Below are 26,952 nucleotides of genomic sequence, written 5' to 3' on the forward strand. Positions count from 1 at the left end.
AGAGGAGTGACACAAGGAGAGTGAAGAAAAGCAGACATAGGAGATACAATGACTCTTTCCAATTAACGGAAATGCACTTATGAAAAACATGAAAGAATTTTCATTTATACGCTCAGGTCAAGACGATAGAATGGTTCACTGCACCCTTTGTAATTCCTCTCTTTCAATTGGCAGCCGGAGAAGAACGGCAGTGTAAAGTCATCCCAAAATGTAACCTGGAAAACATTCTTCTCTGCCGACAACAAATACCAACTTTGGAGGACTGAATAGGCTGGGGAGGGTCAATGTCCATACCAAAGTTAAAAATGCTCTGCAGCGAGGGGTGATTGGCTTAGGTTGTCCTGCCCACATCATTCATAACACGGCCAGAACAGCTTTGGATATGATGTTGAGTACCTGCTCAAAGATATTTGGATATGTTCATATTTTCACTGTCAGGGTAGAGAGACTGAAAGCCTTTTGTGAGTTTGTTGGCCAGGAGTACCATAACATTTTAGGACACAGCAATGTTCGCTGGCTGTCCATGCTACCTGCTCTAGAAAGAGTGCTGAAAAGGTATGTGCCATTGAAATCCTTTTTTTCTTTCTGAAGACAAATGCCCTGTTGTCCTGCAAACAATGTTCGAATATCCACTGACTGAACTTTGGCTGGCCTTTGTCTATGGAAACCTGACCGTATTCAGTGGCACGATCAAGATGCTTGAAGGCCAGGACCGCTGTGCGGTGGAGTCAGCTACAATTCTGAGAAACGATGAGGCAAAATTGACTAAGACGTGATGACAACTTCATTCCAGTTTGTCAGAGGACTTCTGAGAGAGCTAGAGGAAAATGGAGCCATGTCTGAAGAGAGCTTTCTCAAAACATCCCAATCGTTCTTCACTATGGCTGTGAACTACTTGCAAGCATGGGGAAAACGCACAGATAATCTAAAAGATTTACATCATCTCTTTTAAAAAAGGCAACCTCAGCGTGAAGAGATCCAGAAGGCAGCAGGCACACCGCAGGAAAAATACCCCAATGTGACCATCAATGAGGAGGCCTTGTGTGACGAGGTTACTGGCCTGCAAGAGTTCCTAAAGGGGGGATCGCTTGAAGAATAGAAAACGTCTGAAACACTGCTTAGTCAGAGATGGAGCACGGTGGTTACCCACTTCAAAGAGAATGACATCCCGCACCCTAACCTGGCTAGATTAGCGTCTGTTGACATGTGCTGGAAGTAATGCACCAGTCGAGAGAGTGTTCTCCCAAATAAATGCTCTATGGACAGCAGCAAGAAATAGGTTCACTGTTCCTACCATCAAGGCCATGCTTATTGTGAAGACAAACTTCAACCTCCCCTGCCAGGAGTTCATGGAGAAGCTGGCCAAAGACAGAGCAATCCTGAAGAAAATTAATTATTCTGAGAAATATACATATTAGGTTGGTGTAAGTATATTATGTAGTTACCAATCTCATCAGCATCATATTTCTTTATTACATTGTAAAGCATTTCACAGACTATTGTCTGTTTTTTCAATTTTGCTCATGATCTCTTCTGCGCTTAGTCTTCCCAGACTACCAGGACCACTGAATGTCTGTTCAGATCAGACAGTTCTGTCTTGTCTGTAGTGTTTCTGTAATATAGTTGTTTTCTCTATCACAGTGTGCCTGTTAGACTAAATACACGAAACCGGAATTGTCCCCCTTTTTTATTTCATAGATGATAACATTGGATATTTTAATTATATATTGACCGCCGTACTGGAAATGTCCCAGGTTTTAATTTCAGAAATCTGGTCACCTTAACCTAACTACAATAGCTAACTAGGTAGGTCACCCTCTGTTTTCCTGTGTGATTAATGTTACACTCGCTGACATGCTATCCAGCTGCTGGACAAAAAAAAGTAGCTAACTATCTGTTCAAATCGGTGCTCTGTAACGGTACTCTTGATAGTGTGTCTAACGTTAGTATACACAACTGACTGAGTGTAGTAGCCTGTTATTGTTGACACTAACCGCGGTACTACCCTTACTTATTTGGTTTCCAGAGATAAAAAAAACGCTTCTACGCGAGATTGTGAAGGGCCCACTTCGACAAGGCCAAGGAAGAGAAGGACATGGTCAAAGCCACTATGATGCAAGAGAGGAGGAAATCTGGTCTAACCAACACCCGCAGCCTTACCTCTTCCCTGACTCTCCAGGAGGAACTTCCTATGAAAGATATGAAATGTACAAGGTAGCTAACTAAATTAGGATGTCCATTGTGCGTTGCGGATACATACAACTGATTCTCAAATATACCCCCAGCATGTCATTGCACCAACCTCGTGAAAGTGACAGGCACGTTTTAATTTTTGTCAAAAACTTTATATTGAAGGAGTGCCTTTGATTTGACGGCCTGCACATGCGCAGTTCGGTGCGAGAGACCGTTAGACCCGAGGATGTGTTTCTGTGCATGAGTTTGCTAGCCAATGCCCCCATGACATTGCCTACCAGCGTGAACTGGGATTTCTGTTGAAGTAGTGTCTGTGATCTTCATACGGTACGATCTTTGCTTATACTGAAAAAAAAAAAAGTAAGGTCTTCACAAGTGCCTAGTATAGTACCATACTATGATTTCTGCCAAAGGTCTGGACCTTATGGCACAGGAGGTAGTGTGCTTGCTCTAATTACTGGGCTGCTGATTCAACCCTCTTTGCTGTTGACCCTCAAATGCTACAATAGTGAAGTCATGCATTGTCTGTTTCTGATTTCTTGTATTGTTTTTGCAGGTCCGTGAATGGTGTCTAGATCACTGGCATCCCTCAGACGGCCATGTATCCTACTTTGCCAAGAGGGAGCAGTGGAAGAACCTGCGAGAACAGAGACGTAGGTCAGGCTACAGTCCTTTTCTTATATGTTCTTGTGAAAGTAACATTTTCTGTGCTAAATCAAGCCTCAAAGTTAAAGAATGCATGGTTTGATGTTCACAATTTTTTTAAACATTTACATTTTAGTCATTTAGCAGAAGCTCTTATACAGCGGGACTTAGTGCATTCATATATCTTTGTATATGCTGACAAGTACACTCACCAATAACCTACATCCTCCAAAAAGGGCCTGATTGGGAAGTCTGGGAACATTTAGATTTTATGCAATGTTCTTTCAAGGCATAATCAGGCTCTTGGCATATTTTCTTTTGAAGTTCTTCAATTACTCCCTTCCTGTTGGATTAGAAATATGACAGATTAACAATGGTCATATTAATGAAATAACCCAATGAATCAATTGAGTATACTCACGTCAGATTGCCTTATTAATCAATCTACATGAATTGTTGAAATTTGCACTGTTGGTGGTGTCATCTCGATTCAGGTCCAGGAGCTGCAGGGAGTGACCCCTGCCATTGGGCCCAAGTCGGAGGCCTTACCCCCAGTCCGCAAGAACTGCGACCTGCCCCCTCTGTGGTGGCAGTACGCCACCCGCCCCAGGGAGCGTCCCGTCTTTCAGCCCCCGGATGACACTACCTGGTAATAACAGCAAATGACAGCTCACCACAGTACCATCTACCACACAACAGCATGCAGATTCCCCTCCTTGTGAATTACTGTCCCTCTGTAAAGATATTGATATAATGGAATAGTTTTGGAAGAGGTTGCAGTAAGCTTTGTCAGAAGGTATTCCACCCTGCCTGAATTGACAGTAATTATTTGGTTGTAAAAGCAGGTGACTTTCAAATGTACTGTAGCTGTTATTTTCCCTGTACAAGGACATCTGTTTAAATAAATTAGTATAATTATTGGGAAATGCTTGATGTCTCTTTATGCATTGTGGCGTATCTTGAGCAAGTGATACTGATTTTATGATCTCCATTCATTTTTAGGAAATTGTACGACAACAAATAAGACATTTAGAAAGCAGAAAATCCCAAACACTTTTAGAACCTTTTTCAACAGACTTACATTCTGCTACATCTTTATTTTTAGCTGAAACAACTGTTACATAGAAAATAGGAGACAGAATTCAGGAACTGAACAATTATCTTAGAACGCCAGTGTCACAGAAAGAGGTCAACTCTGTCCAAACATGTCTCTAGGTCAACAACAGACTTGCAAGGCTAGAGTACTAAAGTGTATGTCAATCTATCCAAATCTGCGTCCCAATGCTCCTTCCTTTCATTGCCTCTTTTCCCTCGTGTCAATGAACTTCAAGATGAACAGTTTACATCATATATATGACAGGTAAAAGTAATAAGTAGGCCAAGACCACTTGCATCTGGCCATGAAGGAAAGGAAACTGTTGCAGACCATTGGGACAAAACCTTGTATTTACAAGGTGTGAGTCTTTTACCATGACCAAAAACAAACGTATTACTTTTAACCATTTAGCAACGTATCGCTACATCAACGGGGGAACTACAGTATATTACATGGACTATCAGACCATTGTATAGAATAATTGAGTCAGGAGCTACAGTGCCTTGCGAAAGTATTCAGCCCCCTTGAACTTTGCGACCTTTTGCCACATTTCAGGCTTCAAACAAAGATATAAAACTGTATTTTTTTGTGAAGAATCAACAACAAGTGGGACACAATCATGAAGTGGAACGACATTTATTGGATATTTCAAACTTTTTTAACAAATCAAAAACTGAAAAATTGGGCGTGCAAAATTATTCAGCCCCCTTAAGTTAATACTTTGTAGCGCCACCTTTTGCTGCGATTACAGCTGTAAGTCGCTTGGGGTATGTCTCTCTCAGTTTTGCACATCGAGAGACTGAAATTTTTTTCCCATTCCTCCTTGCAAAACAGCTCGAGCTCAGTGAGGTTGGATGGAGAGCATTTGTGAACAGCAGTTTTCAGTTCTTTCCACAGATTCTCAATTGGATTCAGGTCTGGACTTTGACTTGGCCATTCTAACACCTGGATATGTTTATTTTTGAACCATTCCATTGTAGATTTTGCTTTATGTTTTGGATCATTGTCTTGTTGGAAGACAAATCTCCGTCCCAGTCTCAGGTCTTTTGCAGACTCCATCAGGTTTTCTTCCAGAATGGTCCTGTATTTGGCTCCATCCATCTTCCCATCAATTTTAACCATCTTCCCTGTCCCTGCTGAAGAAAAGCAGGCCCAAACCATGATGCTGCCACCACCATGTTTGACAGTGGGGATGGTGTGTTCAAGGTGATGAGCTGTGTTGCTTTTATGCCAAACATAACGTTTTGCATTGTTGCCAAAAAGTTCAATTTTGGTTTCATCTGACCAGAGCACCTTCTTCCACATCTTTGGTGTGTCTCCCAGGTGGCTTGTGGCAAACTTTAAACGACACTTTTTATGGATATCTTTAAGAAATGGCTTTCTTCTTGCCACTCTTCCATAAAGGCCAGATTTGTGCAATATACGACTGATTGTTGTCCTATGGACAGAGTCTCCCACCTCAGCTGTAGATCTCTGCAGTTCATCCAGAGTGATCATGGGCCTCTTGGCTGCATCTCTGATCAGTCTTCTCCTTGTATGAGCTGAAAGTTTAGAGGGACGGCCAGGTATTGATAGATTTGCAGTGGTCTGATACTCCTTCCATTTCAACATTATCGCTTGCACAGTGCTCCTTGGGATGTTTAAAGCTTGGGAAATCTTTTTGTATCCAAACCCGGCTTTAAACTTCTTCACAACAGTATCTCGGACCTGCCTGGTGTGTTCCTTGTTCTTCATGATGCTCTCTGCGCTTTTAACGGACCTCTGAGACTATCACAGTGCAGGTGCATTTATACGGAGACTTGATTAAACACAGGTGGATTGTATTTATCATCATTAGTCATTTAGGTCAACATTGGATCATTCAGAGATCCTCACTGAACGCCTGGAGAGAGTTTGCTGCACTGAAAGTAAAGGGGCTGAATAATTTTGCACGCCCAATTTTTCAGTTTTTGATTTGTTAAAAAGGTTTGAAATATCCAATAAATGTCGTTCCACTTCATGATTGTATCCCACTTGTTGTTGATTCTTCACAAAAAAATAGTTTTATATCTTTATGTTTGAAGCCTGAAATGTGGCAAAAGTTCGCAAAGTTCAAGGGGGCCGAATACTTTCGCAAGGCACTGTATACAGGATTTTTAGCGTCATGAGCATATTGTTGCATCGGCCACACTTTAGTTTCCCCTGTCTTGAATGGAATAATAATCAGGCTTCAGTCGTTATGCAGAAAGTCCAACTGTTCTTAAATGGGGGAAATGTGTTGGGATAAATAGGTAGGTTCAGTATAAAAACGAGCTTTGACACTTAAGAGTAAAAAATGTAAAATAACATGCATTACTCTATTTAGGTTAATGGGTTGTCTTGAAATTATGTTTGACAATACCCCTGTGCTACAACTTACACACCACTAACTAAAGTATGGCGTTCGTGAAAAATAGTGGGAAAAAGAATGTTTTGGATGTCTACATATTAGGCCATGTCATCTTGTGAAATACTTTAGGTAGTCGCAAAAGTGAATTCTGACATCATTCAGCTGACGGTGCTGAACACAAGCTAACACAAACTCGACTTTGTAACCTTTCCAACTCTTTTTTTATTTTAATTTTTTTTTTTTTACATTTACTAATACGATTAGTTTATTGTGATGTAGTTACCAGTGATCACCACTAGAATAGCTTTCACAGAGTACTAGTATTTTCACAGCAGGACGAGCACTTTTTACGTTTTCCATTTACATTTGCGTATGAATCCTCTGTATGACATTTAGCACAGCATCACTTATATTGAAATAAATGATCAATCTCTGCGTAATGGGAACTTTCTTCTCTAATTATAGAGAAAAACATGAAATTAAAGACTTCTATTCTATAACCACCAATCAATGAGTGCTTCCACTGACACCTGAGTTGCATTCAAGGTAGAAACCTGTGCAACATATTACTATTGACAAATGATGTCACACCCGTTGACAACCACTGAGTAGATTAAGGATTGCGGGTCCTTGTGTCCTTTGTTGACTAAGAAGCTTCCTATTGATAGTGGGATGCATTTCAACATATTTGTTCTCATTCTTTTTGGAGTCTAATTTATTGGTGTGCAATTAATTGCGGTAGAACATGCAAATATTTGATCTATTACAGAAAAGTAAAATACCGCTTTCCATTGTGGTTATTTTCTTATGTACTCCTTTCCTGCACACAATCTTACCTTTATGTATTTCTATCTCCATGAATGTTTGTTGTTGTTGCTATACCTTTATGTGTTTTCACAGAAATTATTAATCCTATTCAGTAAAATAAAGTCATTTAAGTTAATTCAGCTTGAAGCCTTTTGGCACCTTTCATGACAATGTACAGGCAAAAGGAGAATGTACTAAGAGGAGCATCGAACGCAAAACATACAAACGCATCAAAATATAAATATGTACATACAAATAAAATATTTGATATTTTTCGTAATTTGAAAATAGTCAAAGCAGTTGTCAGTCCGTTCCCTCCTCCCTTCCTTTCGTGCATATTTTCACGCATCCAGACTTCCACCCTTTTCTTAAACCTATAGGGTGAAGACACTGAGTTACTGTATGTAGGTGATTCAATCTGCTACATTGAGCGGAAGCCCAACCTCGCACTCTCACACTATCCGCGGTGCTGACCGGTCGTTGGACATAGTCTTCTTCAGCTTGACCCCTCGCCGTATGGCCAAGAGCACATCTTCCCCCTCACCGCAGCCAGGCTCCTCCTCCTGAACCTCCGGCAAGGCCTCACGGTCCCACTCTGACAACCTGCTACCAGGCTGAGGTGGGGGAGTGGGTGGATCGGAGGAGGCCTGAGCATCCCAGGGTGCCTTGGGAGACACCAAGCCGTTGTCCCCCGCTGAAGAGAGTGGGCTCAGCGGTCCCCCTCCCTCGCTCTCTCCTCTGAAGAACAACCCGGGGTGCTCGGGAACAGTGGGCGTTTTGACAGGGATCATGGGGGGCTTGATGGGGATGGGGCCCAGACCCAGGCCTCCGGAGGAACGTCGCAGGTTGGGCTTGGAGGAGGGCGTGCGGCGGATAGTGGCCACCCCGGGGGTGACAATACTGCCGGGGGATGGGGCTGTGGGGGGGATGCCCGCGGTGGAGGCCGGCCGCTTGGCCTGGAACATGCGGCGGTAGGACTGGCTGATGTCACTGTTGCGGGGGATGGTGGAGAACTTGTTGAAGTCGGGCTGGTCCGTCTCCTGGTCGCCACCCACGGAGAAGTAGTCATAGTCGGACACTGGTGAGATGATATGAGGATCATTGTCACTTACACTTTTAACATGCAGTACACTTCAAATGCACATTTTTCCTCTGTATAGACGCTGATAACAAAATGCCATTAGACAGAGGTTCAGATCCTGAAGTCAAAACATGACTATTACCTACTATTGCTCACTATAATTCAAAGTGAGTGGATCCCTATCAAATATCCCATACATTGACTTTATACTGTATATATTAAGAACTGATGTTGATTACCCCTAACATGAGGTGGGAGACACACACATACACACTACAGTACCTTGTGAGGGTATGGTGTCCTCAGAGCAGCAGGGTGTGGTGTTCTGGGTGCTGTAGCCACTGGAGCACTGCAGGGAGTCCCTGCTGGAGTGCTGGATATCCAGCTGCAACCCGCGGGCCAGAGCCAGGGCCAGCTCCTCATGGGCCTCCGCCTCCTCCTGCTGACACACATACATTAAGACATATAGCTTATACATGCAATATGGGCCCTATTCAGACTTGAGATAAGTTGCCTTAAAAGAACAATTCCGCCACTTTTCAACCTCATGTTCATAATCTCTAACACCATACCACTGTCTACATGTCTGAAAACAGCGCGTTTCTATGATCTGTGGTTAAAAAGTTTAACTTTTAATGATGTCATCGGATAGAACTTTTTAACTTCAAACTTAGAAATATGCCATTTTCACATATGTAGACAATGGTATTTTGCAGGAGATAACAAAAGTAAAAAAAATATATATATAATAATAATTTAAATGATGTACAGTAAGTCCATGTTTTATTGACTTAAATCCATGTTAAATCTTCTTCTCATGTCAGAATTCAACCCTATATAAATTCACATAACAGCAAGCATACAGCAATATACAGTGCATTCGGAAAGTATTCAGAGCCCTTGACTTATCCACATTTTGTTACGTTACAGCCTTATTAGAGAATGTCAGAGCAAAAACCGAGACAGGATTGTGTCGAGGCACAGACCTGGGGAAGGGTATCAAAAAATGTCTGCAGCAATAAAGGTCCCCAAGAACAGTGGCTCCATCATTCTTAAATGGAAGAAGTTTGTAACCACCAATATTATTCCTAGAGTTGGCCGCCCGGCCAAACTGAGCAATCGGGGGAAAGGGCCTTGGTCAGGAAGGTGACAAGGAACCCGATGGTTACTCTGACAGACCTCCAGAGTTCCTCTGTGGAGATGGGAGAACCTTCCAGAAGGACAACCGTCTCTGCAGCACTCCACCGATCAGGCTGTCATGTTAGAGTGGCCAGACATAAGCCACTCCTCAGGAAAAGGCACATGACAGAAACAAGATTGAACTCTTTGGCCTGAATGCCAAGCGTCATCTCTGAAGGAAACCTGCACCATCCCTACGGTGAAGCATGGTGGTGGCAGCATCATGCTGTGGGGATGTTTTACAGTGGCAGGGACTGGGAGACTAGTCAGGATTGAGGGAAAGATGAACGGAGCAAAGTACAGAGAAATCCTTGATGAAAACCTGCTCCAGAACGCTAAAGACCTCAGACTGGGGGCGAAGGTTCACCTTCCAACAGGACAATGACACTAAGCACACAGCCAAGACGATGCAGGTGTGGCTTTGGGAAAAGTCTCTGAATGTCCTTGAGTGGCCCAACCAGAGCCCGGACTTGAACCCGATCAAACATCTCTGGAGAGACCTGAAAATAGCTGCGCAGCGACTCTTCCCATCCAACCTGACAGAGCTTGTGAAGATTTGTAGAGAAGAATGGGAGCAACTCCCAAAATACAGGTGTGCCAAGCTTGTAGCTTCATACCAAAGAAGACTCAAGGCTGTAATCGCTGCCAAATGTTTTTTTGTTTTTTTTCACCTTTATTTAACCAGGTAGGCAAGTTGAGAACAAGTTCTCATTTACAATTGCGACCTGGCCAGGATAAAGCAAAGCAGTTCGACACATACAACAACACAGAGTTACACATGGAGTAAAACAAACATACAGTCAATAATACAGTATAAACAAGTCTATATACGATGTGAGCAAATGAGGTGAGATAAGGGAGGTAAAGGCAAAAAAAGGCCATGGTGGCAAAGTAAATACAATATAGCAAGTAAAACACTGGAATGGTAGATTTGTAATGTAATAAAAATAATGGGGTGCAAAGGAGCAAAATTAATTAATTAATTAAATACAGTAGGGAAAGAGGTAGTTGTTAGGGCTAAAATATAGGTGGGCTATGTACAGGTGCAGTAATCTGTGAGCTGCTCTAACAGTTGGTGCTTAAAGCTAGTGAGGGAGATAAGTGTTTCCAGTTTCAGAGATTTTTGTAGTTCGTTCCAGTCATTGGCAGCAGAGAACTGGAAGGAGAGGCGGCCAAAGAAAGAATTGGTTTTGGGGGTGACTAGAGAGATACACAGTGCCTTGCGAAAGTATTCGGCCCCCTTGAACTTTGCGACCTTTTGCCACATTTCAGGCTTCAAACATAAAGATATAAAACTGTATTTCTTTGTGAAGAATGAACAACAAGTGGGACACAATCATGAAGTGGAACGACATTTATTGGATATTTCAAACTTTTTTAACAAATCAAAAACTGAAAAATTGGGCGTGCAAAATTATTCAGCCCCCTTAAGTTAATACTTTGTAGCGCCACCTTTTGCTGCGATTACAGCTGTAAGTCGCTTGGGGTATGTCTCTCTCAGTTTTGCACATCGAGAGACTGAAATTTTTTCCCATTCCTCCTTGCAAAACAGCTCGAGCTCAGTGAGGTTGGATGGAGAGCATTTGTGAACAGCAGTTTTCAGTTCTTTCCACAGATTCTCGATTGGATTCAGGTCTGGACTTTGACTTGGCCATTCTAACACCTGGATATGTTTATTTTTGAACCATTCCATTGTAGATTTAGCTTTATGTTTTGGATCATTGTCTTGTTGGAAGACAAATCTCCGTCCCAGTCTCAGGTCTTTTGCAGACTCCATCAGGTTTTCTTCCAGAATGGTCCTGTATTTGGCTCCATCCATCTTCCCATCAATTTTAACCATCTTCCCTGTCCCTGCTGAAGAAAAGCAGGCCCAAACCATGATGCTGCCACCACCATGTTTGACAGTGGGGATGGTGTGTTCAAGGTGATGAGCTGTGTTGCTTTTACGCCAAACATAACGTTTTGCATTGTTGCCAAAAAGTTCAATTTTGGTTTCATCTGACCAGAGCACCTTCTTCCACATCTTTGGTGTGTCTCCCAGGTGGCTTGTGGCAAACTTTAAACGACACTTTTTATGGATATCTTTAAGAAATGGCTTTCTTCTTGCCACTCTTCCATAAAGGCCAGATTTGTGCAATATACGACTGATTGTTGTCCTATGGACAGAGTCTCCCACCTCAGCTGTAGATCTCTGCAGTTCATCCAGAGTGATCACACAGGTGGATTGTATTTATCATCATTAGTCATTTAGGTCAACATTGGATCATTCAGAGATCCTCACTGAACTTCTGGAGAGAGTTTGCTGCACTGAAAGTAAAGGGGCTGAATAATTTTGCACGCCCAATTTTTCAGTTTTTGATTTGTTAAAAAAGTTTGAAATATCCAATAAATGTCGTCCCACTTGTTGTTGATTCTTCACAAAAAAATACAGTTTTATATCTTTATGTTTGAAGCCTGAAATGTGGCAAAAGTTTGCAAAGTTCAAGGGGGCCGAATACTTCCGCAAGGCACTGTACCTGTTGGAGCATGTGCTACAGGTGGGAGATGCTATGGTGACCAGCAAGCTGAGATAAGGGGGGACTTTACCTAGCAGGGTCTTGTAGATGACATGGAGCCAGTGGGTTTGGCGACGAGTATGAAGCGAGGGCCAGCCAACGAGAGCGTACAGGTCGCAATGGTGGGTAGTATATGGGGCTTTAGTGACAAAACGGATTGCACTGTGATAGACTGCATCCAATTTGTTGAGTAGGGTATTGGAGGCTATTTTGTAAATGACATCGCCAAAGTCGAGGATTGGTAGGATGGTCAGTTTTACAAGGGTATGTTTGGCAGCATGAGTGAAGGATGCTTTGTTGCGAAATAGGAAGCCAATTCTAGATTTAACTTTGGATTGGAGATATTTGATATGGGTCTGGAAGGAGAGTTTACAGTCTAACCAGACACCTAAGTATTTGTAGTTGTCCACGTATTCTACGTCAGAGCCGTCCAGAGTAGTAATGTTGGACAGGCGGGTAGGTGCGGGTAGCGATCGGTTGAAGAGCATGCATTTAGTTTTACTTGTATTTAAGAGCAATTGGAGGCCACGGAAGGAGAGTTGTATGGCATTGAAGCTTGCCTGGAGGGTTGTTAACACAGTGTCCAAAGAAGGGCCAGAAGTATACAGAATGGTGTCAAATGTGCTTCAACAAAGTACTGAGTAAATTTGATATCTGTGTTTTATTTGTAATACATTTGCAAAAATGTCTAAATATCTGTTTTTGCTTTGTCATTATGGAGTATTGTGTGTAAATTGGTGAGGGAAAAAAACTATATAATCCATTTTAGAATAAGGCTGTAATGCAACAAAATGTGGAAAAAGTCAAGGGGTCTGAAAACTTTCTGAATGCACTGTATATACTAAAAGCATATTTCACACCATACAGACAACTGCATTTAACAGTACAATAGACCTAGGTTAAATACTACATGAATACTATGTAAATATATTTTTTAAACTTAAGCTGTGCTTGATTGAGTTTTTCCTATAGTATACAGCACATATTTGACATGTATAGAGCCCAGGTCTGTTGTACAATATAAACACATACATCGCATTCTAATGAATGGTCATATATACTGTACAGCTCTACATTTGGGGTATTGGTATCCACATGTATCTGAAATTATGGGTGTAGCTATATCTTTGTATATTTTACCTTGGCTGTTGTGACTGCGTTGGTTCCCTTGGCTCTCTGGGGCTCGTCCCCTGGTGTGGTGGCCTGGGGGCTGCTGGGATTTGGAGTCTCCCTCTTCTCCTTGGTCCTCCTCAGGGTGTTCACCATGGGCTGGTCATAGGGCCCTGGCTTGGCCCAGTCCTGCACAACACAGAAAGACAAAGCTCTTGAGCAAAGCCTACAAAGAATAGTTTTGCTCTGTTGTGTTCATTAAGCAGGAAACTGAAGAAAAAGGACAAACTGATTGTATAGCAATCATGCCTTTATGAATGACATATGACTTTATGCTGTATGACTGACTCCACTTATAAATACTAGCATAATGTTACCAGAGTGTTTGCAATCTCTCTGTGATTCGAAACGTGTATCAGTGTCTGATCACCCACAGGGGAGACTGGAAGAGGAGAAAAAGAAGGAGAAAGAGGAGGCGGTTGATGATAGAATGGACGCACCTTCCAGGTGGGGACCTTGGAGGAGGGGATCATGCCCGGACCCAGGGCGCAATAGGGGGGGGTAGTCGACCAGGAGGGCAGAACCTGGTCTCGACCATGCCCACACGGGGGAGGTGGGAGAGTAGGAGGGCGAGGCGAGGGGGGTGGAGGGGGAGGATGGAGGGAGGTCGGGGTAGACCTCCTGCATGCCCCCGCCTGACAGATAGAGGGCGGTGGATGGCCCGTGATGTTGATGATCGTGCCCGTTTGACAGCTGAATGTGAATGGAGGACAAAGTGACACAACAATGAGAAATGATAATTCAAAGGGGCGGCTGCTGGGAATTAAACAATAAGGTGAAAATAATGCACACGTCTGAAATCAGATGGAATATAATTATAATAACAAATCATGGTAGCAGACACCTGTGTCACGTTCAGTAGGCACATTTTGAACCAAAGTGAAACGGAGAAGGTAGGCTACTACCTGAACTTAACCAATCAGAATGCTCCCGTGTTTAAGGCCGACTGAACATGACCCTGTTGTCTATGTGACAGGAATGAGGGAGGTTTGATCAACCAGCAAAACAGTGTACTTAATAATACTGCTCATGTTTAGGGGAGTATGTACGTATCTGAGTGTCTAAGCGTGTGTGTGTTCACCTGTTCCACCCTAGTGCTGGAGCAGGTCTCCTTAGAGGAGGCAGGTGAGGAAGAGGACGAGGAGGAGGAGCAGCTGCCCTCACTGACAGGCTGGCAAGTCTCAGAGGTGGCCGAGGATGAAGAGCCAGAGGTCTACAGCAAAGCCGTGCAGCAGGACAGAGAGGGACACACACACACACAAATATATAAAGAAGCAGTTCAAAACAGACCAGCCACGAAGAGACGCGTAAAAAAGACAAGATGCACAGACGGAAGGACAGAGAAAAAAGAACAGAAGAAAAACGTTATGGATTTGCAACCTCGACAAGAAGGAAAACATATCATACTGTATCATATAAAAACTATAAGCACTACAGCAAAGCATGAAAGTTCTGCATATAGCTGTGACTTGTTACACACTAAACGGCTAACAATATGCAGATGCAGAGATTACTATTATTAATAAAGTCCATTGTATAGTCATAGGTGCTTAGCAATGTTCCCTCCAAGCTGAGCACAGTAGCGCCGAGACTCCTGAGCAGCTTCCCCAGGACTGCTGCACAGGAGAGAAGCACGTGACTGAACTTCACTGAACTTTTCCCCTGTTAGTTAACACTATCAACGGTTCCCTTTACTGTGGCAATTGTGATCGAATTGACTCAATATTTGCCACTTTCAATAACACATACCGAAACAAAACAAACTATGCAAGAGATGTTGTAGGCAGAACACATCGGAGTAGGATTCTATTACATTGACGGCATAAGCTATCAGAGCTGCAGTAGACCTATATGCAAATAGATCATTGCCATACAGTTGAAGTCGGAAGTTTACATACACTTAGGTTGGAGTCATTAACACTCGTTTTTCAACCACTCCACAAATGTCTTGTTAACAAACTACAGTTTTGGCTAGTCGGTTAGGACATCTACTTTGTGCATGACACAAGTAATTATTCCAAAAATTGTTTACAGACAGATTATTTTACTTATAATTCACTGTATGACATTTCCAGTGGGTCAGAAGTTTACTTACATACACTAAGTTGCTGGAGGAAACAGGTACAAAATTATCTATATCCACAGTAAAACAAGTCCTGTATCAAAATAACCTGAAAGTCCGCTCAGCAAGGAAGAAGCCACTGCTCCAAAACCACCATAAAAAAGCCAGACTACGGTTTGCAACTGTACATGTGGACAAAGATCCAACTTTTTGGAGAAATGTCCTCTGGTCTGATGAAACAAAAATAGAACTGTTTGGCCATAATGACCATCGTTATGTTTGGAGGAAAAAGGGGAGGCTTGCAAGCCAAAGAACACCATCCCATCCGTGAAGCACAGGGGTGGCAGCATCATGTTGTGCGGGTGCTTTGCTGCAGGAGGGATTTTTCAAAATGTTATGGGATGCATTTTCTCCATTGTTTTTGATGGCAGGCCACTGGTAGGCCTACATTATAATCAAATAGCCACAGTATTTGACTTGGCCACTGTTTAAACTGTCACTTAAAACAACAACTGCGCTTTTCAGCCATTAAAAGCCTTCCAAATAGCACAGCATTTTAATGGTAATTAGAACTACATTGGGCATTGTTTGAGTTGAGCAGCTACAAAGCAGGCATATCTCCAGCCACCTGAGACCACACAAGCCTGACCTAACACTGTAGTTGTCATACAGGTATACAGTACATAAGGCCTTTACATGATCTATGTACAGTGACTAAACACACTTTGTGTGTGTGTGTGTGCGCGTGTGTGTCTGTGTGTAATCAATCAGACCCAGCTGTCTGTTGGGCTAGCTCCCAGCTGCTCACCCCTGTGGCTCTGCTGGTCTAATGTAATGTAATGGGGGTGTGACTGAGGATGACTCATTGAGATCTATCTGCACAGTCTCCCACAGCGACGCCACCACTGCTGTCTCTAATGATCCCCGTTACCTAGCAACCTGGGAGGATTCTCTTCTGACCAGTAACAAAGCCCAGGTGGAGAGAGTGAAGTGTCGGTTGGAATACAATGTCTCTGTTACCGTCTGTGTGTGTGTGCATATGTTTTAGTTCATATGTTACTTCTTCAGAGTGGGTTTAGGGTTTCTGTAATATGTCTGTTTGAGGGGTGTTGATAAAGCAGTCATAACATCAAAAGTAGGGTCGACCACACCCCCATTTACATCGACGGGAACGGGTCGAGAGTTTCAAGTTCCTTGGTGTCCACCTCACCAACAAACTATCATGGTCCAAAAACACCAAGAAAGTTGTGAAGAGAGCATGACAACGCCTATTCCCCCATGGTCACTTTACCCCTACCTACATTAACAAATTACCTCGACTAACCGGTACCCCCTGTATATAGCCTCGTTATTGTTATTTTATTGTGTTACTTAAAAAAAAATGTAATGAGTAAATATTATTTAAATAAATAATATTAAGTAAATAATATTTACTTTATTTCTTGAACTGCATTGTTGGTTAACCTTTTTGGGATAGGGGGCAGCATTTTCACTTTTGGATGAATAGGGGGCCCAGAGTAAACTGCCTCCTACTCTGTCCCAGATGCTAATATATGCATGTTATTATTAGTATTGGATAGAAAACACTCTGCAGTTTCTAAAACTGTTTGAATGATGTCTGTGAATATAACAGAACTCATATGGCAGGCGAAAACCTGAGAAAAATCCAACCAGGAAGTGGGACATCTGAGGTTTGTAGTTTTTCAAAGCTTGACCTACCGAATACACATTGAGATATGGACAAAGTTGCACTTCCTACGGCTTCCACTAGATGTCAACCGTCTTTAGAAACTTGAATGAGGATTCTACTATAAAGGAGGTGCTCAAGAGACCTTTTTGAGTCAGTGGTCTGGCAGAGAGTCTTGGTCTCATGACACGCGCTCCCGACAGAGTTACCTCTCGTTCCAGTGCTTTTCCGAAGACAAAGGAATTCTCCGGTTGGAACATTATTGATGTTTTATGTTAAACACATCCTAAAGATTGATTCCATACATCGTTTGACATGTTTCTAAAGGACTGTAACGGAACATTTCGAGTTTTTATCTGGACGAAGTGCCTGCACATCATGAAGATGGATTACTGGGCTGAACACGCTAACAACAAGTGGCTATTTGGACATAAATGATGGAACTTTATGGAACAAATCAGTCATTTATTGTCGAACTGGGATTCCTGGGAGTGCATTCTAATGAAGATCATCAAAGGTAAGTGAATATTTATGGTGTTGTTTCTAACTTTGTTGACTCCAAAATTGGCGGATATTCCTCTGGCTGTTTTGGGTTCTGAGCGCCGTTCTCAGATGATGTTTTTTTTTTAACCTCTTGAAACTCTGGGGGCGCTATATCATTTTTGGATAAAAAGACATGCCCATTTTAAGCGCAATATTTTGTCACAAAAAGATGCTCGACTTATGCATATAATTTATAGCTTTGGAAAGAAAACACTGACGTTTCCAGAACTGCAAAGATATTCTCTGTGCGTGCCCTAGAACGTGAGCTACAGGGAAAACCAAGATGAAACGGCATCCAGGAAATCAGCAGGATTTTTGAGGCTCCGTTTTCCATTGTCTCCTTATATGGCTGTGAATGCGAGAGGAATGAGCCTGCCCTTTCTGTCGTTTCCCCAAGGTGTCTGCAGCATTGTGACGTATTTGTAGGCATATCATTGGAAGATTGACCATAAGAGACCACATTTACCAGGTGTCCGCCCGGTGTCCTGTGCCGAAATTGATGCGCAAACCTCAGCTGCAAGTATTTTTCCATGGAATTCAGAGAAGAAAGCAGGCTTCCACGAACGATATATCAATGAAGAGATATGTGAAAAAGCACCTTGAGGATTTGTTTGCCATGTTTCGGTCGATATTATGGAGTTAATTCGGAAAAAGTTTGACGTTGTTGGTGACTGAATTTGTGTGTGATGTACAAAACGGAGCGATTTCTCCTACACAAAGATTCTTTCAGGAAAAACTGAACATTTGCTATGTAACTGAGAGTCTCCTCATTGAAAACATCCGAAGCTCTTCAAAGGTAAATGATTTTATTTATTTGGTTATCTGGTTTTTGTGAAAATGTTGCGTGCTAAATGCTACTCAAAATGCTAAGCTAGCTTAGCATACTCTTACACAAATTAGTGATTTGCTATGGTTCAAAAGCATATTTTGAAAATCTGAGATGACAGTGTTGTTAAGAAAAGGCTAAGCTTGAGAGCAGGCGCATTATTTTCATTTTATTTGCGATTTTCAGAAATCGTTAACGTTACGTTATGCTAATGAGCTTGAGGCTATAACTGGATACAGGTTTTTTCCATAGCCAAACGTGAACAAAACGAAGCAATTTGTCCTACACAAATAATATTTTTTTGAAAAACTGAACATTTGCTATCTAACTGAGAGTCTCCTCATTGAAAACATCTGAAGTTCTTCAAAGGTAAATGATTTTATTTGAATGATTTTCTTGTTTTTGTGAAAATGTTGCTGGCTGAATTCTAGGCTTATAGCTATGTTAGCGCTCAATACTCTTACACAAATGCTTGTTTAGCTATGGTTGAAAAGCATATTTTGAAAATCTGAGATGACTGTGTTGTAAACAAAAGTCTAAGCTTGAGAGCAAATATATTTATTTCATTTCATTTGCGATTTTCATGAATAGTTAACGTTGCGTTATGCTAATGAGCTTGAGGCTATAAATAGAATCCCGGATCCGGGATTGCGAGACGCAAGAAGTTAAATCTGACACAGCGGTTGCATTAAGGAAAAGTCTATCTTTAATTCTGTGAATAACACTTGTATCTTTCATCAATGTTTATTATGAGTATTTCTGCAAAATCACCAGATTTTTTGGAATCAAAACATTACTGCACGTAAGGCGCCAATGTAAACTGAGATTTTTGGATATAAATATGCACATTATCGAACAAAACATACATGTATTGTGTAACATGATGTCCTATGAGTGTCATCTGATGAAGATCATCAAAGGTTAGTGATTCATTTTATCTATATTTCTGCTTTTTGTGACTCCTATCTTTGGCTGGGAAAATGGATGCGTGTTTTTTTGACTTGGCTATGACCTAACATAATCATATGTTGTGCTTTTGCTGTAAAGCATTTTTGAAATCAGACAAGATGGGTAGATTAACAAGATGTTTATCGTTCATTTGCTGTATTGGACTTGTTAATGTGTGAAAGTTACATATTTCTAAAAAATATTTTTGAATTTCGCGCACTGCCTTTTCAGCGGAATGTTGTCGAGGGGTTCCGCCCTAGAAAGGTTAAGGGCTTGTAAGTAAGCTTTTCACGGTACGTTCTACACCTGTAGACAAATACAAGTTGATTTGATTTGAATATGACCAGAGCCATAATTATTGTCACCATAAGTTCCTGTTCTCAGGCTCGTCTCTCTGTAGTACCTGTGGGTTGGTGTCAGAGGGCATCGGCGAGGGAGACTTGGACTGATAGGCATCCTGGGAGATGAAGCCAGAGTCATGGGAGGAGACACTGGAGAGGCGGGCGGGGCCTTGCTGAGGGAGGGCGGAGCTCCGGTAGCGGTAGTGGGAGGTGGGGGAGTGGCAGTGAGAGCCGCTGGAGCGAGAGTCGCTGCTGTTGACGCTGTTCAGACTACTGCGAGAGATGAGGAGAGAACACAGTCATTTGTATATTGGTAACTGGTTCTCAACTGTCTTAACTAAGTAAATAGATAAATAAATATTGAGTCAAAACAATATTCACAGCTTTTTGTTTTTTTATCGGTTTACAAACCAGCTAAAATGTATCCAACCTTCCAGGAGAGCCAATGGTTTTCTACTGAAAGACTGTTACTAGGCACATTGCAAACAGCTACCGTTTGAATATGTTACAGCGCCAGTCACAAGCAGAGGTTGCTAACAAGCTTGCCTGGAAAACAAATTGGATGGTCTCTCTGGCCCTAGTGCCTCACATAACAGGCCTCCTCAAAAATCATTGATCATTAACTCGTTCATTTCAGAGAGGCCACTGCGGCCTCACATTTGTAAACATCCCAATTATGGCAATAATGCCAAAGCTTCAGTTCCAGCTCCGATCCATCATATGACGGAGGAGGACTGATGCTCGGCTGATGCGTCACTCCCAGTCACTACTATCAGCGGAGAGGTTTTTGGTGTAGTGGTGATTATTGGGCATGCTCACTAACCTGCACATGCTGGACTTCCTGGATGCTATGGTGCTGGGGGAGGAAGGAGGGGTATGGTAGGACCAGCTGCTCTCAGATCCCTTTAGGTCCAGAATGACCTGGGAGGAAAAACATCACAACAAGACAATTTATAAACCAAACATCTTGTAAAAAAAAGCTCTTGACAGCCCTATTTCTACAGGGAAATAGAGGTATTTACCAATGACCCTCCAATCATGTGAATCAGTAACACAGGAACACTTACAGATATCCAGAACACGAGTGTAACATGCAAAAAGAGGACTATTAGCCCTGTCCTGAGAGTGCGGACCAAATCACTGACCTGCTCGCTGGCGGGGGGCAGCTTGTGTGGGTCCATGGTCAGAGCCTTCAGGTCGTCAGTGAGGGTCTGCAGGTGAGTGATCTCCCCCAACATGGACATCTCCTCTTCCTGATGGACAAGAAAGGTAGGTTGGTGTAAGGGCTTGTGCTAACTTAGAATTGTGGTATACACTTCAAATTTGAGCTTGTTCTCCATCGACTCAATAGTTCTACTTTTAGACTTCAGTGAATTGAAGCAGGTCATCCCTCTAATGGGATTTTTCTGAATCTCTTTGGAGAGCAATATTCAATGGCAATAGAACAACTTAAAATAGATTACATTAATCACGTTCACAGGTGCAGAGGAGAAGTAAACTGACCAGCATGGACTAGCACAGATTGTGTATACTTACAGAATAAACATTTACTAAGAAATGCAACACTTGGGTACACAAACACCTTCATTAAAAGAAATCTCCAAATAGTTCACTTTAAAAGGATGAGATGGTTGTTTGGACCGTCGAAGTGCACTGTATATTAACATCCATAACAAAGATGCTATTGGCTGGAACTCATATGTTAGAACAACATGATTGGTTAGAATGTGTTGAAACAATTGTGTTCGCAGATTCTACTTAATTTCTACATATTTTCTTCGGCCCAGCAAACCCTAAATAATGACCTGTGTTTGACAACACAGGCTGTTGGTGGGGACTCACCACGACGGGCCTCAGCATGGAGACGAAGGTGCAGAAGCGGCTCCGCTCCTCCACCAGGGCCTTCCTGACCGCCTGCTTCTCTGTCTCCTCCAGAAGCAGGTACTTATCACTGATGTCCTGCATGGCATTGTCCAGCTGGGGCTGGATGTCCCCCCGGCCTGCGGCATGCACACACACACACACACACACACACACACACACACACACACACACACACTTTGTTAGTTTGAGGTCTATCTGAGTACACAGCAAAATAAACTATTTTCAGTCTCAAGCCAGATGTTTATGACCGAAAGAATTCTGAGGTGAAAACAGGACGAAAAGTCACCAATGTCTCTTATAGATATGTTTTAATTCAATTGTTGTGGTTTTCAGTTGTCACCATCATCCTCAGATATATAGTTATATAGATATAACCATCACCACAGTCCCAACCATCTTTGTAATTACAATTCCAACCAATCCCTTGTACTACATCACGCTTAATCTTTTGATCACTAATTTATATCTATGAGCGCAATCCTCACAGTGCTATCTCAAGCACCAATCAAATCAAGCTGTGGAACCGGTTAGTGTTTACATCAGGGTCACACCCTCACAATATTACACAAGCTCAGCATTCAGGAACACAGTGAAGAACCACAGCCCTAGGCAAGGTACACAGAGTTAAAGCAGGATATTGTCCCCCCCCCCCCATTGACGTGCACTTGTGTAACGCAAAACAGTGCATTGTTCTGAGTTTGGGCATTTTACCCTCTCAAACTTAACCACTTAATTGTATCAAACCTGTCTTTGGTTTTACTGACATTCTAAAATTTAGATGAGTCATATCAATGAATAAAAAAAGTGTTGGAATTCTCTTTCTTATTGGTCTATTAACTAATGTAAAATGCACAATCAATGTAGATTAAGTATCATGGTGTGCTAAAAGAATACAACTGTTGTCTGAACTAGTAAAGAAACGTTCAGTAATCTCCTCTGTAGGTTTTAGGGACGTAAACATGCAATTAAAATGTTACATTTCTCAGAAGAGCCAGTACTAGTTATGTGGTTACGGCTAGATAGATGGAGGCCCTTCTTATTTTCCAGGGAAAGCACTGCAACGGAATTCCTTAAAGGGACACAGAACCAACATTTGGATCACATTCGGCATGTTGATGCTCTCCATTGCTCTCATTACACTCATTGGAATGCACTGGGGGAGTTTCCCTGCACCATATAATAGGCTAAGGAGACTATTGGACCAGAGTGCTCTGACCACATTTGAGGTTCCTCAGGGGTCAGTTCTCGGTCCTGTTTGTTTTGTCTTACGGACGGGTTTGAAGGTGGAAATCAAACTATTTTGACGGTCAGGATAATATGGTCTTGTATACAATCATAACAGGCATTTTATGCAACTAAAACAGACTGGTTCATGAGGCAGATGTCTCGTTTTTTCATGTGTATGGTGAATGCATGCCAGGGAGTACCATTCATAATGTTTTAGCATTCTATCACATTGAATATAACAACATTGGAAACCTCTACAAACATGAACGATATATGTCTAAAATCTACAAATTCTGTAAACAGGTATATCACAATACAAGCGGTACTTGGTTTCATAACATGGTGAGGGTGAGACATAGTGCAGGAGTCAGATCAAAACATTTCTCTAAACAACAAGAGGTTGAAAAGTGCTCACAAGTCTATATCATATCAGAGCTGTCAGAGAAGAGGCCCTGATTGTTGGCGGTGACTGTGCAATACAGAAATGGCTCCTTTAAAAGTGGTTTTAGTGGAGATCTACAGGTAACTTCCAAAATAAACACTTGAGTAAATGAGGGACACAAAGTATATTGAAAGCAGGTGCTCCCAAACAGGTGTGGCTCCTGAGGTAATTAAGCAATTAACATCCCATCATGCTTAGGGTGTATAAAAATTGTCAGTTGCCCATTATTTTGGCTAGCATGGCTAGAAGAAGAGATCTCAGAGACTTTGAAAGAGGGGTCTCAAAGGAGCATGCGTAGCATACGTGTGTGCGTAGCAGGAAATATGTCTGGAATTTTCCAAAGGTCTTCTGGATTTCAATTAGATGTAAACACACCACCACCAAAGTAATGTAGCATATAAACACTGCTCACTATGTAAGATAGTGAGCGAAGGACCGTTTTGAGAATATGTGTGTGTGTGTGTGTGTGTGTGTGTCAGTCACAAGATCTCAACCCAATTGAAACCTTATGCAATATTCTGGAGCTGTGCCTTAGACATTTTTTTCACCACCATCAACAAAACCCCAAATGATGGAATTTCTCATGAAAGAATGGTGTCGCATCCCTCCAATAGAGTTCCAGACACTTGTAGAGTCTTTGCCAATGTGCATTGGCGCTGTTTAGGCAGCTTGTGGTGGCCCAACGCCCTATTAAGACACTATGTTGGTGTTTACTTTATTTTGGCAGTTACCTGTATGTTGGAGCCAGACAGATAATGAATTCCACAATTATTTAGTGATGCTGCCCCATTCCTGATCTCCCCTGATGATACAAAATTAAGCTGCAGCGAAAAGCCAAAGGGAGTCAGTGAGGTATATTTGGAAGCAGACCAAACTCATGACACAGTGAGGGTTGTGGGGGGGGGGGGGACCTCAGGGGAGACCGGAAGAAGAAGAGAAGTAGGGACGAGGAACTATTTTGGGCATTCAGGAGATTTTTAACCCTTGAGTGAGGAATGTGACCTCACAATATGAAACAGAGCAGTAGACAATGTGACAGGGAACGGTGACGAGACCACACACAGGTGGGAAAGGTCAACGGCGGTCAACAGGTCAACAGAGAACCGTGACACAAAGGGTGCTACAGGGGGCAGCGACTTACCGAACACATCAGCTGGAAAGAACAGGGGCGTGATCAGATGCAACAATGGCAGTTGGAGTAGAAAGGAAAAATCTCAGTCAGTTTAGACCCAGCAAAAGGAGACCTGTTCTTAAATAGCTACAGGTTGCAGAATTGTCACATATCCTAATTAACTTATGCATTGCAGAATATATTAGACGTTTGGCCCAAAATCGTAAAGATATAAGGTCTGTAATAAAATCGAATGGATTGTTATTTGCACAATATAGTCCCTCCCTAAATCCAGACAGATAACTTCCCAAAAATAACTGTCTCTTCTGCCTCTCATCCCATAACTATTCTGACACTTTGCCCTGTCACCTGGGACAGTATGAGATGTGTCTTGGTAGAATTCAGTATCAACACTTTTGTCTCCTCCCTCCACCACCATATCGGATTTACCTTCAAAGTCAAAGTCACAGAGAGCCTGGTTCCAGTCATAAGCAGTCCAAACCAGACACCAGGCATCCTCATAGTCACCATCAGCAGTCCAAACCAGACACCAGGCATCCTCATAGTCACCATAAGCAGTCCAAACCAGACAACAGGCATCCTCATAGTCACCATCAGAAGTCCAAACCAGACACCAGGCATCCTCATAGTCACCATAAGCAGTCCAAACCAGACACCAGGCATCCTCAGTCACCATAAGCAGTCCAAACCAGACACCAGGCATCCTCATAGTCACCATAAGCAGTCCAAACCAGACACCAGGCATCATTAGTCATCTTAAGCAGTACAAACAAGACACCGGGCATCCTCAGTCAGCATAAGCAGTCCAAACCAGACACCAGTTATCCTCATAGTCACCATAAGCAGTCCAAACCAGACACCAGGCATCCTCAGTCACCATAAGCAGTCCAAACCCAACACCAGGCATCCTCAGTCACCATAAGCAGTCCAAACCAGACACCAGGCATCATTAGTCATCATAAGCAGTCCAAACCAGACACCAGGCATTCTCAGAATCACCATAAGCAGTCCAAACCAGACACCAGGCGTACTCAGTCACCATAAGCAGTCCAAACCAGACACCAGGCATCCTCAGAGTCACCATAAGCAGTCCTAACCAGACACCAGGCATCCTCAGTCACCATAAGCAGGCCAAACCAGACACCAGGCATCCTCATAGTCACCATAAGCAGTCCAAACCAGACACCAGGCATCATTAGTCATCTTAAGCAGTACAAACAAGACACCGGGCATCCTAGATCCTCATAAGCAGTCCAAAACCAGACACCAGGCATCCTCAGTAACCATAAGCAGCCCAAACCCAACACCAGGCATCCTCAGTCACCATAAGCAGTTCAAACCAGACACCAGGCATCATTAGTCATCATAAGCAGTCCAAACAAGACACCAGGCATCCTCAGTCATCATAAGCAGTCCAAACCAGACACCAGGCATCCTCAGTCACCATAAGCAGTCCACACCCAACAACAGGCATCCTCATAGTCACCATAAGCAGTCCAAACCAGACACCTGGCATCCTCAGTCACCATAAGCAGTCCAAACCAGACACCAGGCATCCTCAGAGTCATCATAAGCAGTCCAAACCAGACACCAGGCATCCTCAGAATCACCATAAGCAGTCCAAACCAGACACCAGGCATCCTCAGAATCACCATAAGCAGTCCAAACCAGACACCAGGAATCCTCAGTCACCATAAGCAGTACAAACCAGACACCAGGCATCCTCATAGTCACCATAAGCAGTCCAAACCAGACACCAGGCATCCTCAGTCAGCATAAGCAGTCCAAACCAGACACCAGTTATCCTCATAGTCACCATAAGCAGTCCAAACCAGACACCAGGCATCCTCAGTCACCATAAGCAGGCCAAACCAGACACCAGGCATCCTCAGTCACCATAAGCAGTTCAAACCAGACACCAGGCATCCTCATAGTCACCATAAGCAGTCCAAACCAGACACGAGGCATCCTCAGTCACCATAAGCAGTCCAAACCCAATACCAGGCATCCTCAGTCAACCATAAGCAGTCCAAACCAGACACCAGACATCCTCATAGTCACCATAAGCAGTCCAAACCAGACACCAGGCATCCTCAGTCACCATAAGCAGTCCAAACCAGACACCAGGCATCCTCATAGTCACCATAAGCAGTCCAAACCAGACACCAGACATCATTAGTCATCATAAGCAGTCCAAACAAGACACCAGGCATCCTCAGTCATCATAAGCAGTCCAAACCAGACACCAGGCATCCTCAGAGTCACCATAAGCAGTCCAAACCAGACACCAGGCATCCTCAGTCACCATAAGCAGTCCAAACCAGACAGCAGGCATCATTAGTCATCATATGCAGTCCAAACAAGACACCAGGCATCCTCAGTCATCATAAGCAATCCAAACCAGACACCAGGCATCCTCCGTCACCATAAGCAGTCCAAACCAGACACCAGGCATCCTCAGAATCACAATAAGCAGTCCAAACCAGACCCCAGGAATCCTCAGTCACCATAAGCAGTCCAAACCAGACACCAGGCATCCTCATAGTCATCATAAGCAGTCCAAACCAGACACCAGGCATCCTCAGTCAACCATAAGCAGTCCAAACCAGACACCAGACATCCTCATAGTCACCATAAGCAGTCCAAACCAGACACCAGGCATCCTCAGTCACCATAACCAGTCCAAACCAGACACCAGGCATCCTCATAGTCACCATAAGCAGTCCAAACCAGACACCAGGCATCCTCAGTCACCATACACAGTCC

The 26,952-nt window shown here is 42.9% G+C and overlaps 1 pseudogene; it reads right to left on the reverse strand.

The window, feature by feature from the left end:
* Positions 1 to 5,962: 5,962 nt before the first annotated feature.
* Positions 5,963 to 26,952, reverse strand: part of LOC135549934 (protein MTSS 1-like) — a 56,636-nt pseudogene continuing 35,646 nt past the window's right edge.

The sequence above is a fragment of the Oncorhynchus masou genome, chromosome 12 (assembly GCF_036934945.1).
Source record: "Oncorhynchus masou masou isolate Uvic2021 chromosome 12, UVic_Omas_1.1, whole genome shotgun sequence".
Taxonomy (NCBI): Eukaryota; Metazoa; Chordata; class Actinopteri; order Salmoniformes; family Salmonidae; genus Oncorhynchus; species Oncorhynchus masou.